General features: G+C 44.6%; 1 protein-coding gene and 1 non-coding gene across 2 annotated transcripts in view; one reads left to right on the top strand and one right to left on the bottom strand.

The window, feature by feature from the left end:
- The window catches only part of Btbd9 (BTB domain containing 9), a 365,934-nt gene that overhangs the window by 89,948 nt on the left and 260,211 nt on the right, over positions 1–15,775 (bottom strand). The window lies entirely within an intron of this gene.
- LOC130862475 (U6 spliceosomal RNA) lies at positions 14,067–14,174 on the top strand. Its single transcript, XR_009055648.1, has one exon. It is a non-coding gene; the product is annotated as a U6 spliceosomal RNA (small nuclear RNA).

Raw genomic sequence — 15,775 nt, 5'->3', positions numbered from 1 at the left:
TAAGAGAAGCCAACTATATCCTTATAGCATGCTCAGAACAAAACTAATTAATTAGCATCTCAAATCAATAATAAAAGGGAAACTAGTACATCTCGATTATCTTCAGATAAGAGTTTCTATGTCAAATAACTAAACAAGCAAAAACTGAACTTCAGGTTGGAATATCTAAACCATATGTAGCAATTAATTCTTAAGTATTGTATTATAAAGAGCATATTGATAATAGAATGAGAAAATACATTGTAAGTATAACTCAATGAGAAACTTTTCATCAGTTTAGATGAATTTTTGTTTGTTTTTCGAGACAGGATTTCTCTGTGTAACAGTCCTAGCTGTCCTGGAACTAGCTCTTGTAGACCAGGCTGGCCTTGAACTTATAGAGATCTGCCTACCTCTACCTCCTGAGTGCTGGGATAGAAGGTGTGGGTCACCACCGCCCAGCTCAGATGGATTTTTTCAGTTGTTTCTGGGAGTTAAATCTAGGTCCTCGCACATTCTAAGCAGGTATTCTATCACTGAGCTGTGCCCTGGCCAGTATCTGGTCTAATGAGCTACAGCTGTATACATGTTGAGTAAAAAACTTAGACATCAAGCAATTCAGAATGTGCAGAGCAGGAAAGGGGCCCCAGACATGGTATCAGTCCCTTTTCAGAACACATAGTGCATGGCCACACAGGAGCTGCAGGAACTTGAACAAACAGCTATGTTTTGATTCTGAGTCTCTCTTTACACTTCAAGGCCATATAAAAGTCAAGGGATCCCACAAAACTATAGTTGTTCAGTATGACAGAGGCTCTAGAAATACTAAGATACTGATGATAAAAGCCAAGGGCATGAAAATCCCTGAGGCTGAGTATTCATGTTATGCAATCAAAATTTATAATCTTCTTTAAGGGTTTAAGTCATTTAACCCAAATCTACTGTTATCCACTCAGAAAAGATAGACAGAAATAGCACCACCATATAACCTCATGCCATCTTACAACTGAGTCTACTTTCAAATGAGACAAGTTTGTATGGACGTCTTTGCCGACTAACTGCTCTGCTCTCCACAGACAAGGAACATGGGGAGGGGAAGAAGGTAGGGAAATGGGTTTCTGGTGATGAATCCCTTATTCCAAAGCAAGAATAAAAACCCTGGTGCAAACTCAAGAACAATGGCAATGGGTTTTTGATCCTACTGCACGTGCTGGCTTTGTGGGAGCCTAGGCAGTTTGGATGCTCACCTTACTAGACCTGGATGGAGGTGGGTGGTCCTTGGACTTCCCACAGGGCAGGGAACCCGGATTACTCTTAGGGATGATTAGGGAGGGGGACTTGATGGGGGAGGGGGAGGGAAATGGGAGGTGGTGGCGGGGAGAAGGCAGAAATCTTTAATAAATAAATAAACAAACAAACAAACCCTGGTGCAATTCCCCATGAGGACAGTCTCCTGGCAGAAAGAACTTCAAAAGAAGCTCTCTAGGACTCTTAAAACAGGAGACTGCTACCCTAGGGGATAAGCCCTGCCGTGTCTATCTCCTGAGACTTGGAAGGCAGGATTTAAGGAAGCAGATGATGAAGAAGAACACTGGAGGCAAGACTCAAGATACTGGGAAGTACCCTGGCAGGAACACACAGCCCTGGCCCTCAGAAACATGGGGCAGCACAAACTGTCATCCACCCAAGTTCTGTAGCAGAGATGTGATGTGGGATTCCCTTCTGTATGCTGTGAATATGTTTTATTGCCATTGGGTAATAAAGAACTGCTTTCAGCCAATGGAGTAAAGCCAGGCAGAAAACCCGAACAGAGTTGTAGAGAGTAGATGAAGTCAAAGAGACACCATGTAGCTGCCGAAGGAGAAAGACACCTACTGGTAGCCCACAGCCTAGTGGTGATATATAGATTAATAGAAATGGGTTAATTTAAGATATAAGAGTTAGTCAGGGGGGCTGGAGAGATGGCTCAGAGGTTAAGAGCAGTGGCTGTTCTTCTGAAGGTCCTGAGTTCAATTCCCAGCAACTATATGGTGGCTCACAACCATCCATAATGAGACCTGGTACCCTCTTCTGGACTGCAGGCATACATGCAGACAGAATACTGAATACATAATAAATAAATCTTTTTTTTTTTAAAGAGTTAGCCAGGAATATGTCTAAGTCACTGGTCAAGCAGTGGTAAAATTAACATAGTTTCTGTGTGATTATTTCAGGTCTGGGCAACCAGGAAATGAAAGAACAGCCTCTGTCTACAAATGGTGCCCAGAACCTTACCTGTAAACCACAAGCCTCATGGTAAAATATAAAATAGGAATAAGTTAATTTAAGATTAAGAGTTAGTTAATAAGAAGCCTGAGCTAATAGGTCAAGCAGTATTCTAGTTAATATGGTTTCTGTGTTATTATTCGGGTCTAGGTGGCCAGAAACCAAACAAGCAGTCTCTGCCGACAGAGATGGCTCTGCTGATTATACCTCTCAAAGGTCCTAGTACAACTGCAGCTCTTAAAATGTTTTTCCTAAAGGGGCATATCCCTTTATTCACATTTAATTGGCCAGTGCAAGTCACATGACCTTACTTAACATGGGGGTTAAAGGAGGGCAGAAAGCCGCCTTGTTCTGTGTGCAACCTATAGATACTACAAAATGTAATTCAGGGACATTTAGATTGTTAACATTTTTCTTTCCTTGCTATTACAAAGAAAAGCATCTTCTAAGTTTCTGATACGAGTTTCTTTTTTAAAGAAATATGTAAATATATGTACATACACATGTACAACAGCCATATATGGAAACAGAATTACACTCATAGGTATGATGGGATATGGTGCTCTTCAGCTTCCATTGATCATACCAAATTGGTCACCAAATTACTTGTAAAGTTTACACTATCCACCCAGTGCTCCATCTCCTCAACCACCCTAGGAGCCAACCAATCAGCAGGGCCTGACTGCTGTATCAGGATGGGCTTGTCTCACCTTTGTCAAAGGAGCTTTCTTCTTCTTTCCCTATAGCATCACCCTCGATCTTCCTGCTGTTGATTGCCCATTTTTATACTTCTTCTCCTTTTCTCACTACACATTTCTCTTTGTTTTATCTGTTCCTACACACATCTGCCCGTTTTAGATTGGTTTTCACACAACCAACACTTAACATTCTGTTCTGTTTCCAGCTTCCCTGAGCTCTTCTCTCCATTATTTCTTCCCTTTTGTTCTAATTGGATTATCAAAGGATGGATTCAAAAGTTTGGTAATATTCTATTTCCTGGTGAGTATATTCATCCTTTCACCCTCCAAACCTGATATGTAGAGGGCTCATGTGATTTTCTACACAGCAATATTTGAATTTTTCACACATTTTTTAATATTTATAAAAATAAGGAAGATGGTAGAGTCTCTGCTCTCCCACCCCCCAACCAATGATTATTTCAAATGCTGACATGCTTGGGAGTTGTCTTTGCAAACTCCAGTGTGCAACAATTCCCACCTACTCTGTGTATTATTGCCTCAACATTTTGCCCCTAGATGATGTGACTTGATCAGTCATGGGCTGTCACAGGCTCCAGCTAACTGGGCCTTGTGTTTCCTGGGAAGTCAGGCCAGGAGAGACATTGACAGGCCTTATAGAAGAAGCCAAGCACAGAACACATGTTCACATGCCAAGGTACACACCCAGACCCACTACATTAGTGTCATCTAATCATGTCCACATTTCTTTCTAAGAGAGACTTTGTTGGAATTATAATAGCTACTTGATAGTCAACTCCATCTCTTGTCTCTTAGAGCACAACGTTAAAACACTGCCACCTCTCTTCATTTTTAGTCCTTCTTTTTGGTCTGGATCAATGCAAAGAGAAAATGATACCAGGAAGTAGAATGGGGAGGACAGGATGTGGGTCCAGCAGCCATGGGTGATAGCCTCCTGTGAACCATTATGGTATGATAATCACTTCAGTCCTGTCCCAGTCCTTAACATCCAAGTCCGCGAGTTTCCTAAGGGTAGGACTGTTCTTTCTTTTCCCAGTGCTGTATGCAGCTCTGGTACTTTCCCTTGTTAACAAAGTTCCTCATCCAAAGCCATAAAAATCTGAAGTTATAGAGGAAAATGGACAAACACCACTTTCTTGGTAGAAATTTCCTTAGAAAAGTAAGTCGTGATCAATCTCTGGGTCCTGACATTGGCAGGAGAACTGCTGCGTAAGCATGTGACCCTTCTGTCCTCGTAATTTCTTTCATCAAAATCAGACCTGTCAACAGAAAATCTGGCCACCCACGGCACAGAAAAATATTTTGGACAAGAAACTATTTGGGAGTACAAAAAGGAAGAAGGCTTTGTGTGTGTGTGTGTGTGTGTGTGTGTGTGTGTGTATATGGACTACAGTTTGACTTTAAAAGATATAAAAGATGTTTTATCTGTTTTGCTTTGTTTTTTGATTTTTCAAGACAGGATTTCTCTGTGTAACAGCCCTGGCAGACCTGGAACTAGCTCTGTAGGCCAGGCTGCCCTCGAACTCAGAGATCTGCCTGCCTCTGCCTCCCGAGTGCTGGGATTAAAGTCCTGTGTCACCACAACCCAGTTATAAAAGATCTTTTATCTGGTTTTTTTCAGGCAATTATTTTTCTTGTTTTAAAATATTTCATACACTATATTTTGATTATATTCTTTCCCCTCTTTCAAGTTAATCATATTATAGGAGCTGTTAGTCCCAAATGTCACTATTAACTATACCAACTAGACGCTATTTCCTCCATTTCAGCAGAAAATACTTGGATTACTAATTCTTGTCCTGGAAATGCAAGCCTCGGCTTGCCTACCTGGCTGGCCTAACACATAGGAGTCGAAATGCATTCTGCGGTCGTTGTGTGGGGAAGACTGAGAGAGTGCCCCTACGGGCTCAACACATGGACAGTGCGCTGCTGCTCTCCCTAGAGGAATGGGCCACTCCCCGTTTACAACGTTCATTACTATCTTTCATATGAGCCTGATAAATTTATTAAAAACACCATCTGGATGGGACTCAGCTTTATGTTATATTCCCAGTCTTCCAGTCTCTTGCCTGGTCCCACTGGAATTTCTGCCCTAATCTGTGTCACTTTGTTTACAAACCCATGTTGCCAGAACCTAGAATCTTCGTCTGTCTCTTCCTGGGTTTCCGCTGCCATCCTTAGCTCCATTCCTATCACAACCGTCTGTGCTGGGAGCAGAAGACAGGGGAACTGCTTGGGCAGAAATTACTTTTACCCTCCATGCACACAGCAATTCTGCTCAGACAAATTTAATTTGCTGCTTCTGAATGCAAAAGTTGCATGCTAACAAAGCCTGTACATTCTGCAAGTGTGTCAAGAATGAAGAGCCTGGGCTGGGGGAGCAGTGTGTGGGGAACAGAGAGCCTGGGCTGGAGCAGTGTGTGGGGAACAGAGAGCTTGGGCTGGGGGAGCAGTGTGTGGGGAACAGAGAGCCTGGGCTGGGGGAGCAGTGTGTGGGGAACAGAGAGCCTGGGCTGGGGGAGCAGTGTGTGGGGAACAGAGAGCCTGGGCTGGGGGAGCAGTGTGTGGGGAACAGAGAGCCTGGGCTGGGGGAGCAGTGTGTGGGGAACAGAGAGCCTGGGCTGGGGGAGTGGCAGGAAAAACCATCCGAAAACATTTCATAGCTCCTCACTCTTACGTAATGCCAGGGGTGACCAACAGCCTGCCAGTAAATTGAATTCAGGAGTGATAGATTTTTAAAGGCAGTGTTAGTTCACTAGAACATGACTTGAGGGATACCTGTACCAGCTATATTTAAAGAAAGAATGACGATCTGTTATTTGACTGTCTCCAGAGATCATCTCCAGACATGGGAGAAAAACTTTATTTTTTTTTAACAACAACAAAAGCTTTTTTTTTTTAAAAAAATGTATTTTATATATATATGGGTACTTTGTCTGCATATACATCCGGACACCAGAGAAGGCCATTAGATCCCATTACAGACAGTTGTGAGCCTCCATGTGAGTGCTGAAAATTGAACTAAGGGTCTCTTGAAGAGTGGCAATGCCTTTAACGGATGAGACATCTCTCCAGTCCTGAGAAAAGCCTTCTTGAAGCAGTCTCCCCCCCCCCCCCCATGAAACAACACTTGACTCTTACATAACTGCTGTCTTCCTGGCTGCTGGATACAAAGCTGCTTTCTAACAGCACCCCCACTCCGACCCCACTCACTCACCAATAAGTGCTTAACAGACTCACGATCTATTTTTCTTGGAAGATTTTCTGAGTGCCAAGATTTAGACACAAAGTATTTCCTGGTTAAAAAGATAAGGAAGCCTATATTTAGCTTAAGGGCCTACCTATACATCTCCCCAGTCTCACAGCTGTTTGATTTGAAGGAGGCTAATAACCTCAAGGCCCATCTCCAGGCCTGTACATAACTTGCTGCTGATTAGACAAGCTTCTAAGCCAACTGGAACCCAACCTTCTGCTGCATTCTTCTAAAGGAAGATGTATCCACAGCTGTTTTGTCGGAACAGCTGTAAACGCACAATAGCTCATTAGAGAACAAGGCCATCTTTCCTGAAAACTATCAAAACACTGCACAAATGTATTTCTCAAAGCAGGCACTGAGCTACACTGATTCTTGGTTTTATCTACTGGAAGAGAAATCGCTATCAACCATGCGTGACATCACATCTGAGGAAAACGTCATTGATTGCAAGAGGCATGTATTATTTGCCAGTTTCTCCCAGGTTCCTCCGGGAGAAGAACCTCCCCAAGCCCCAATCCCCACAACTCAGAAAGATCCAGGTACTACCACTGACTTCCCAGCCTCTGCAGAGAATCATGGGGAGATGGCCTACCCAGCCCTCTGCTGTGCTTTCTTCTTGATTTCCTCTTGTGGGTGTCAATCCACACATCCTCATCACTCCTGTGCCAGTTCCCATCTTCATAGCGCCACACACCCCACACTGTGCTTTACATCACATCTGCCCACGCCACACACCCCACACTGTTTTACATCATCACATCTGTCCACGCCACACACCCCACACTGTTTTACATCACCACATCTGCCCACGCCACACATCCCACACTGTTTTACATCACCACATCTGCCCACGCCACATACCCCACACTGTTTTACATCATCACATCTGTCCACGCCACACAGCCCACATGGTACTTTACATCACCACATCTGTCCACACCCCACACAGTGCTTTACATCACCACATCTGTCCACCCCACACACCCCACACAGCGCTTTCACAATCAAGCTGGCTCCATCTTGGCCAGCAACAAGAGAGCAATAGCTTCCAACCTTCAAATGTGCTCAGCCCCATCCCTCAAACCTGCCAACTCAATGAAGTTCTAGCTCTGAACACTACAGAGCCCATGGGTCGCTTTCCAAAAGATGAGAACTCAGAGAAGAATATCCTTGGGGCTGAAGAGGGATGGACTAAAGACAGTGGACCTTAAATACGCAAGCTGAAAAGAGCCGGGTAATTCACTCTTCTCACACCGGGGTCTTTGAAGGCAAACACATTGCTGTCTAGCCACACTGTCGACTCTCTTCTGTGGTTTAGCAATCCGGAGTTTAAATGTTGGAGGTTTTAGCTGATAAGTTTTCCAGAAACCTTCAAGAATCAAGCATGAGCTGTTTAGCAGCAGTGACCACTACAGTGTGTTAATGGGGGAGTCACTCTGCAGGTAAGCCTTGAAACCTCGGACAAAGGCATTTCCTGCTTTAAGAAGGGACAGCCAGGTAGGTATCCAGCCCTGTGTCTTAACTCAGGCAATGTCTAATTGCAATGATAATCCACCGGAGGAAGAAACTCTGCACTAAGAAGCTAGCTGTTCACGCTGTTCACCTGGAAAACCACCCAGCACACAGTAGCCACTCAAACTGCTTTTTCAAGTTCTGAAAACCTTAAAAAAAACTGAGAAGCTGCACAGGAAAGGCATCTTGCTAAGTTGTACTGTAAGATTTTTTTTATAGGGATTATGTTTCCTTCTATCTTCAAGGATGTTGAAACTAATGAATGACCTTGTTCCACAGTACTGTACACACCAATGAATGTCCCTTGTCCCATGGGACTGTATAAAAGCACTTGTCAGATCCCACAATTTCGTGACCTGAGAGCAGAGATGTCCTTTCAGGAATGGGGAGTAGTTTTTTGCCCTGTCTAGAGAATAAAAATGTGCAAAGAGCTGTGAAAATCGCCACAAGTGTGGGACTTCAGTCCTCTTGTCAGGAAGCTAGCATTACGGTTAGCTAACCCTTTAATAAACTGGTAGCTTTTCTTGTTTGAGTTGGAGGCTGCATCCGGTTCTAAACTCAACAAGCATAAGCCAGACTGGTTCTAAGATCACAAATAGCGCTTGAGTCTTAAACCTTGAATATTTCTTTAAACAGCATCAATAACTCTAAATTTTAAGTTTTCACTAAGGTGGTAGCAATGGTGAAGTTTTCAAATATCACATATTTTCAAATATCACAGATTTCAAATCACAGCTTTCAATATCACAGAGAAGTCCCTACTGGACCTGTGCAAGGATGCTGCTCAAACTCCACACCAGCTTCCGGCCACAGCCCCTTGAGGTCGAGAAAGAAGGTTGACAGGAACAGTGGGTTCTCACAGGCCGTGGGTTCTCACAGGCCGTGGGTTCTCACAGGCCGTGGGTTCTCACAGGCCGTGGCTTCCAGCTGGCCCTGGGTTGACTAGCAGAGAGGAATCACAGTAGAGCATGACTGGCCTGAGGAGCAAACAGGAATAACAGTGGAAGAACTTCTGACCCCAAGGCTCAAAACAGGACTCTTTCACCAAGCCCAGGGGACAGCCAAGAAAACAGCTTGTCTCCCAAGCCTCTTAGTTTTAAGCTCAGGCACCAGCAGGGCCACAGCAAGCTGAAGTAATGATGCATGCCCTGTGCAGGGAGCTCAGAGAGACCCTGCGGAATGTGGCTACCCAGCTTCAAGGCGAGCTAGAGTCTGGAGTGTACTGGGACAGCTGCGCTCACACTGCAGAGATGTTACAGTCACCACAAGATGCCGTCAGGAAACCACAGTTCATATGATCTTCTGGGGGCCAAGGTTAATCCACACGGAGGAAATAAAATGATGCTATGGAGTATGATTTTTAAAAAAGATTTGTCTAAAATCAAAAGTTTCCTGTTCTAATTAATAGGCACAGCATTTTAAAAGAACATCCTAAATACTCTCACACCCGTCAGGAAGCTTGTGGCTCTGCATTCTAGCCCTCATGTCTCCATTCTTTAGGCCTGAGGCAGAGATGCCCCCACTCCCAATCTTCTGCTCTAGAGTCACTACATAGGGCAAAGGTTGGACAGCAAGGACTCCAGACTAACCCTGACAGTGAGACCAGTTTTCTGAGCAATCTTAAGAAAGTCATTTAACCATTTCTGACTCAGTTTTCTACTGTGTGATAAAGAGAGCTACCCATCTTTTCCCCAACCTCCTGAGACACAAGTCAGTTTTCACAGCATTCTGAGTTTCAGACAAATAAGCCTTTGATGTGGTCCTTCTCCAGCCACCAAGAGCCAGGGCTCCCCCATGGAATGGTGAGTGGGCCTGGCATTTCAGGTCTGAGTGTTAGACAAGGAGATTTGTGTGCTCATGAACCACCTCGTGATTGTACAAGGAAGGGGGTAAAGGATGGAAGAGCCAATAACAATTCTACTGACCTGCAAAAAACTATTAGCACCTGCTAGTGTAATATGCAGCTGGCAGTTTCAGAATAACCGAGAAAGCAGTTCCTTCTGGTCGATACTTGCTGGGGATAGCAATTTCTGACCTACTGAATCAGATCAAGATCATCTGAGTCATTAGCGTGAGGAAGCTTCTTTGTGCAAGCGGTCTAGGGCCAAGCAGGGTCCTTCGTTAAACAAAAGCTTCTGCCCACAGCTGCCTTCCAGGCCAGTTCTGCTTTAAGGTTCCAAGGGCTATCACAACACAAGGAATAAATCAAAACTCATTTAAAAAAGTCACAGCTGTAAGTGGGCTTATAATTTATCAGTACAACCATGAGATGCCAGGTGGTTGTCCCACTCTCCTTAAGAGAAGACAGAGGGAGAAGAGCGGAGTAGAAAAGGAGGAGAGAGAATGGAAAGGTCCCTGCAGTATTTAGATGGTCTTCAAATGTTCATCATTTCCTTGGGGTGTGCTCGTTGCCAAGCTGACAGATGTTGCAGGAAACCTGTACTCTTCTGAAGAAAGGCTAACCTTTCAAAAGTGGAGGGAGGCGGGAGGAGGCCCACGGCTCAGCCAAGAGATGACATTAAACTGGACAGTAAAGCGCCCGTGGCGTGCTGGATCTGAAAGGTGGTGTGATAACCCCACCACACAGGACGGGCCTGGGAGACAGCTCATCTTACTATGCTTTCCTTGCTCAGAGTGCAAACTGATTTTTAAACTAAATTTTAGAATGATTAAGGCACCACAAAGGTTGCTCATTATGGTTTCAAACCAACAATGGGGAGTTGCGGAGTCTCCATGTAACTCCCTCCCAAGCACTTACTCGCTCGCTTTCCCAGTCATTCTTCCTTGTTGCATTTATATGTACACATTTCTCTCTCTCTCCTCTCTCTCTCTCTCTCTCTCTCTCTCTCTCTCTCTCTCTCACACACACACACACACACACACACACACACACACACGAGCATGTTTTTCAGAATAGATTTCACAACTGGGTGCAAACTTGCAAGGTTCTTCGGCAGGCTAGATCCTCGACACTTCACAAAGAAAGCTACCCAATAGAGGGTTGAGAAGGCCAAATACTAACTTATGATATAAATTGGGCTTTGCAAAGCCTAGCTCATTCTAACAAAGCAGGAAACAAGCACGTGATGGCTCTGCTGAATTTCCTTATGTGTGCCCAGGGTCCCCGTGGTAGACCTGGCTAACCACGGGGCTTCCGTCCTCGTCCTGTAGAGGATGAACCACTTCTTTTTCTCTAAGCTATACTCCTTGCATTCCCAGCTCTAACCATCCTGCTCGAAGTCCCTATGTTCTTCATCATCGACGTGAACATTCATCATTTTCCTGTGCCTTAGTTTCACCCAACGTTTTGTCGGCTTTGTTAGGGGTGGCTCACCCAGTGTCTTCTTGTGGAAGGCAGACAGATTAACTAATCTATCCATTTAGAGATTAACAGTAATAGGACACAAGGAAAATTATACCTCCAGCCTGAAAAACCTGCAATTGGGAAACCATTTTAGAGAAGAACACCTCCATTTATATCAATTATCTTGTTTATCAAAGACAATGAACTGCCGGCTGGTGGCAAAGAGGTTCAGGATGTGCAGCGAGGACTAATCGGGCCTCACAAACCTGGAGGCTGATAGCCATTTGCCACTTCACTCGGGGAGGTGATGCCCACAGTGTCTGTTGTGTGACTTCCCTCACATTAACTCTGAAATGTCAAAAGCAGGCAGTTAACTGTTTATTATACAAAATGTCACACATGTAAAACACTCAGATATAAAATTATTATAACTCATCTTCCACAGATATTTTGCCTTTCTGCTTTACAGCTTGTTTGTCAGTCTGGAGCTCAGTTTAATTGTCATTATGTAGGCTGTGTGTGCCAGGCAGTTACTGTCTGAAGAATAATATTCGCTGCATTTGCTATGTCTTCAGCCAGTTGAAAAATAAAAATAACATGATATGAAAATTACTATTACGGTTTAAAGTAATATGCCCTCAGAAGAATGGGGGATGTCAGAGCAGCAATGTCATGAATCCCGACTGTGTTCTAGCTTAGACTGAGACCAGAGACTAATTATGCAATGCTGATGGGAGTGGTTTTAATTGACTGGACTGGGTACATACGGCCCAGCTTTCTCAGCTGTTCTGTGCGGACACTAACGTTGAACTAAGTGATGAAGTCACCTACCTACCTTCAGGAGTTAAGTCTCAGCATCTGGCAAATGTACAGAGCCCAAACCCAGCTCCTGGACTGCCCATTATTCCAATCTTGCCAAACTCACCCTCTGGAATCTTGTTATTTTTAAGCTCCAATGACTCAGTTTCCCTCCAGAGCCATAAAAATCAGAAATCCAGGGAAGAATCCGGAAAGGATGTGAGAGGAGTCAGGCCCAGATGCATGTTTCTGTGGAGGACTGGCCAGAGAACTGGGGGTTCCTCACTGCCCTAGTAGACACGATGTACCTATCCAAACTTTTGTGGCTACGATGACTGGATAACAACAGAAACCAACTTGCCGGGCAGCTGTCAGTGGCGCACACAAAAAGAACACACTATTCCACTGCTCTGTGCCCACAGTGGCTTAGCTCCCACCAGGATCATTGTGGTCTTAGGCACATGCTAATCCCCACCTAGTCAAGTACTGGTAGAAAACCTGCAGGAAGGCAGCTCACCAAATCAAGTTCATAGCTAAAATGCTGAAGACCACCTAGGTTAAGAATTAGAAAATGTGCATTTTTATTGTCCAGACAAAGCAAAAGAACCAATGCAAGGCTTTTTTGTTTATTTTTTGAGACAGGGTTTCTCTGTGTTGCACTGGAACTCACTCTGTAGATCAGGCTGGCCTTGAACTCACAGAGATCCACCACCGCTCGGCAATTCAAGGCATCTTAATATAGCTTTGCTTTCCAATCAGCCTAGAGGTGGTTAAGAATAAGTCCATTTTACTTAAACAAACAGGTATAAAAATTCTAAAATAGATATTAGCCAGCTGGTCTAATAGTTATTTTGAAAATTGGTCATGTTGAGGCAACATGTGTCCGAGAACCACAGTAAGATTCATTAGGTGCCACTGCTTTCACAGGTGAAAGGTGAGGAAGTTTGTGAGTTTTGCAGGACTTTGAACAAAGCAGTGAGTTGTCCAGGAAGATTACCTTGGCTGGAGACGGGAGAGCAGTGAAATGTCCTAGAGGGGACTTGAGGCCACTGCTGAGTGGACAGACCATGAGGGTTATGAAAACGGCAGTAGCTGGCACTAGGGTAGGGGCAGCGGCAGTAAGGAGAAACTGACTATAAATAAGAGTGTCAGTTTCAACAAAAACAATGGCTGGCACAGTCACAAAGCCACACACTTGATGTGCTGGTGTGGGGTGTGCACTGGCAAAGCCACACACTTGACGTGTTGGTGGTGGAGTGTGAACTGGCACAGGCAGGCAGCAAGGTCATCAGGAAGCATGGGGCAAGGTCAGCCTGTGACTGCTCTCTAAATGAGGCCCTCCCTCTTGTACAGGGTCCTGCAGGAGGGAGGCTGGGGCCAACCAGGGCCCTCTCCAGGGAAGTGAGTGCACCAAAGGGGGGAGGACAACAATGACCTGCAGGACTCTCAGGAGGGGGACAAGGGGTCAGTTGTCTAGCACTCAGGGGGACACAGAAATTCACTAACAAGATCATACTCATAAGACTATGGAGACACAGTGAGGTACAGGCCTTAACATATGGGATGAGAGAAGCGAGAAACAGATGACTCACAGCACAAAACAGCTCTTAAGATCAAAACACACACCCACAACTGTTAGCCTTATTCATGTGAAAAAAATGCACACATTAAAGAAATAAACACACTAGAGCTGTTATCCAGAGAAGGGGCCAGGAGTAGGAGGGCTCAAAGGAGAACTGCGGGAGAGAGGACCTCGCACAGAACAGGAACACACAGGCTATGGTCTGAGGTCTGCAATAACACAACTCTGTACTTTGGATTCTTGCTTAGGAACCAAACAAGCCTCCCCACAGCCACAGGGGCAGTTTCCCTTCTGCTCTAGGTCAGAAGGCGTAGGGAGAGGACCGTTTTATGAGACAACATGACTGATGCAGCCGGTTCTCATTAGTCTCAGATTCACTAAACTCAGGAGATCCTGTCTTGCTTATAGAAAAATTCAAAAGCAGAGTGGCAAATGGGATCTGGTTGAGCTGGTCCTCAGAATCTGTCCATTCATCCCTCTTTCCCCCCTGGCATTCTGTCTAGAGTCCAGGCCCCCCTGGAGCAGTTCATACCCCACCACGTCTGTCCTATTGAAAACAATGTGAAGAAATACACAGTTACAAATGAAAAAAGTGGTCTGAGAGGAACATTCCGATCTCTGAACATCAAACAAAGAAACCTACTCAGTACAGTGCTTGTTCCAGCAGTACATGTGCTAAAATTGGAAAGATACACACACTAATTAGCATGGCTGCTGTACATGGATGACAAGAAAATTCATAAAGCATTCCATATTTTTTCTATATAAGTTACATTTGGTCTTAACTTTTTACTAATTACTATATGTAAATAAAAGATTATTTTAAAAAAAGAAAAGAAAAGGAAACCAAAGAAACTTAATACAGACTAGGAGAAAAAGAGGTAGAGAAGACTTGTTCCAGAGAAGGGAAAACAGACAGAGAATTAATGAGACTGCCTGAGTGAAGGGACAAGGTGCGATGGCTGCGGGTAAGAAGGGGAGCATAAAGGGGAGCATAAAGAAGAATGGAAAGGGTGAAGACCTCACGGTCTCTGGATGAGAAGTCCTGCCAGGCCTGAGCATAGAAAGCCAGGCAAGGACCTGTACCACATGGGGCAAATATGCTGGCACCAAACAGTGAGGACCTGGGTGAGGACTCTAAACTTCACCCCATGGGCAATGGAAATCCCTATTTTGAGTCAAGGTGCCTTCTGATAGGCTAACTCTGAGATGGACTACCAGACGGTTGACACTATGGAGGGCAGGCGGTAGCTAGCATCTTGCCTTATGGTGGCAGCAGCAGTGACAAGGGGCAGACTTGTCATTTTGAATACAGTATCAACATGGAAGCTGCTGCTGTAGTACAAACCATCTCTGATCATGTATGTTTTATCATTTCCCAGCCGACTGAGCGGTCACTAGAGGCACCTCCTCTTTAGTGTAACAGGCATCTACTGGACATTAATCCACCACAGCAACACGGGGAACATGAAGATGGACCCAGGGAGGCTGATTCAAGTCAGAAGGAAGGAGGTGGGGTTGCAAGCTTTTCTAACTGCCCTTGTCACCAAAACCCATCACGATAGCCAAGTAGCAGCCGTCCTGTCAGGGCTGTGATGAGGGACAGGCGTTTGGCCTCTCTGCACTGTGGGACCACTGCAAGGACAGCATTTCTGAATGGAAATCTCAATCAATTCCTATTTGCTATTTTACAGATTTCATTTCTGGAAGATGCCAACGAGAACATTCTAACACCTTCTGCATTTTTACAGCTCACTCGAGTCCCTCACTTCCACACTCTGCTTTATTACCATTTTAGTTGACTTCATCACAGCTTCATGGAAAACAGCTTCGCTGACGACCATTTCCTGTCATTATGGGGGCAGAATTGCAGTCACAGGCCGCTTGAGCACTAGGTACTTTTTATGATAATTTTACACAGGTAATGTTGTGATTTTTAAGTACGTTCTCTCTTGTAGCACTGTACTGATTCCTGTCCTTAGAAAGACAAGTATCTAATGCAGCTATAAAAGAAGCATACCCATCTTCACAATATTAATGAGCCAATAAATTCAAAAAGATTGCTGTGTCCTGCCTGGCTCACCTAACAGGCTCCCATTTCCATACCACTGCTTCATTTTACATGAATCAGTGACCCACCCTCACCCTGTGGCACAGGATTATGAAGCAGTAAGGGTTCAGTCGTGTGGAGACCCTTCCCAAAACATTTACTGCAGCAAGCTATCACTCCCACAGCCTCCAAATCCTAAATTGTCCGGTGGCCCACAAAAATACAGCCTGCCTCACGTTAGTAAGTGTGTGATACCGTAGTTTCCAATGACTCCAGAAATCTTTTCTCCCCAATCCTCCCTCCCATTTAC

This window comes from Chionomys nivalis, chromosome 19, assembly GCF_950005125.1.
Source record: "Chionomys nivalis chromosome 19, mChiNiv1.1, whole genome shotgun sequence".
Taxonomy (NCBI): domain Eukaryota; kingdom Metazoa; phylum Chordata; class Mammalia; order Rodentia; family Cricetidae; genus Chionomys; species Chionomys nivalis.
This window is presented reverse-complemented; position numbering and strand designations above follow the sequence as displayed.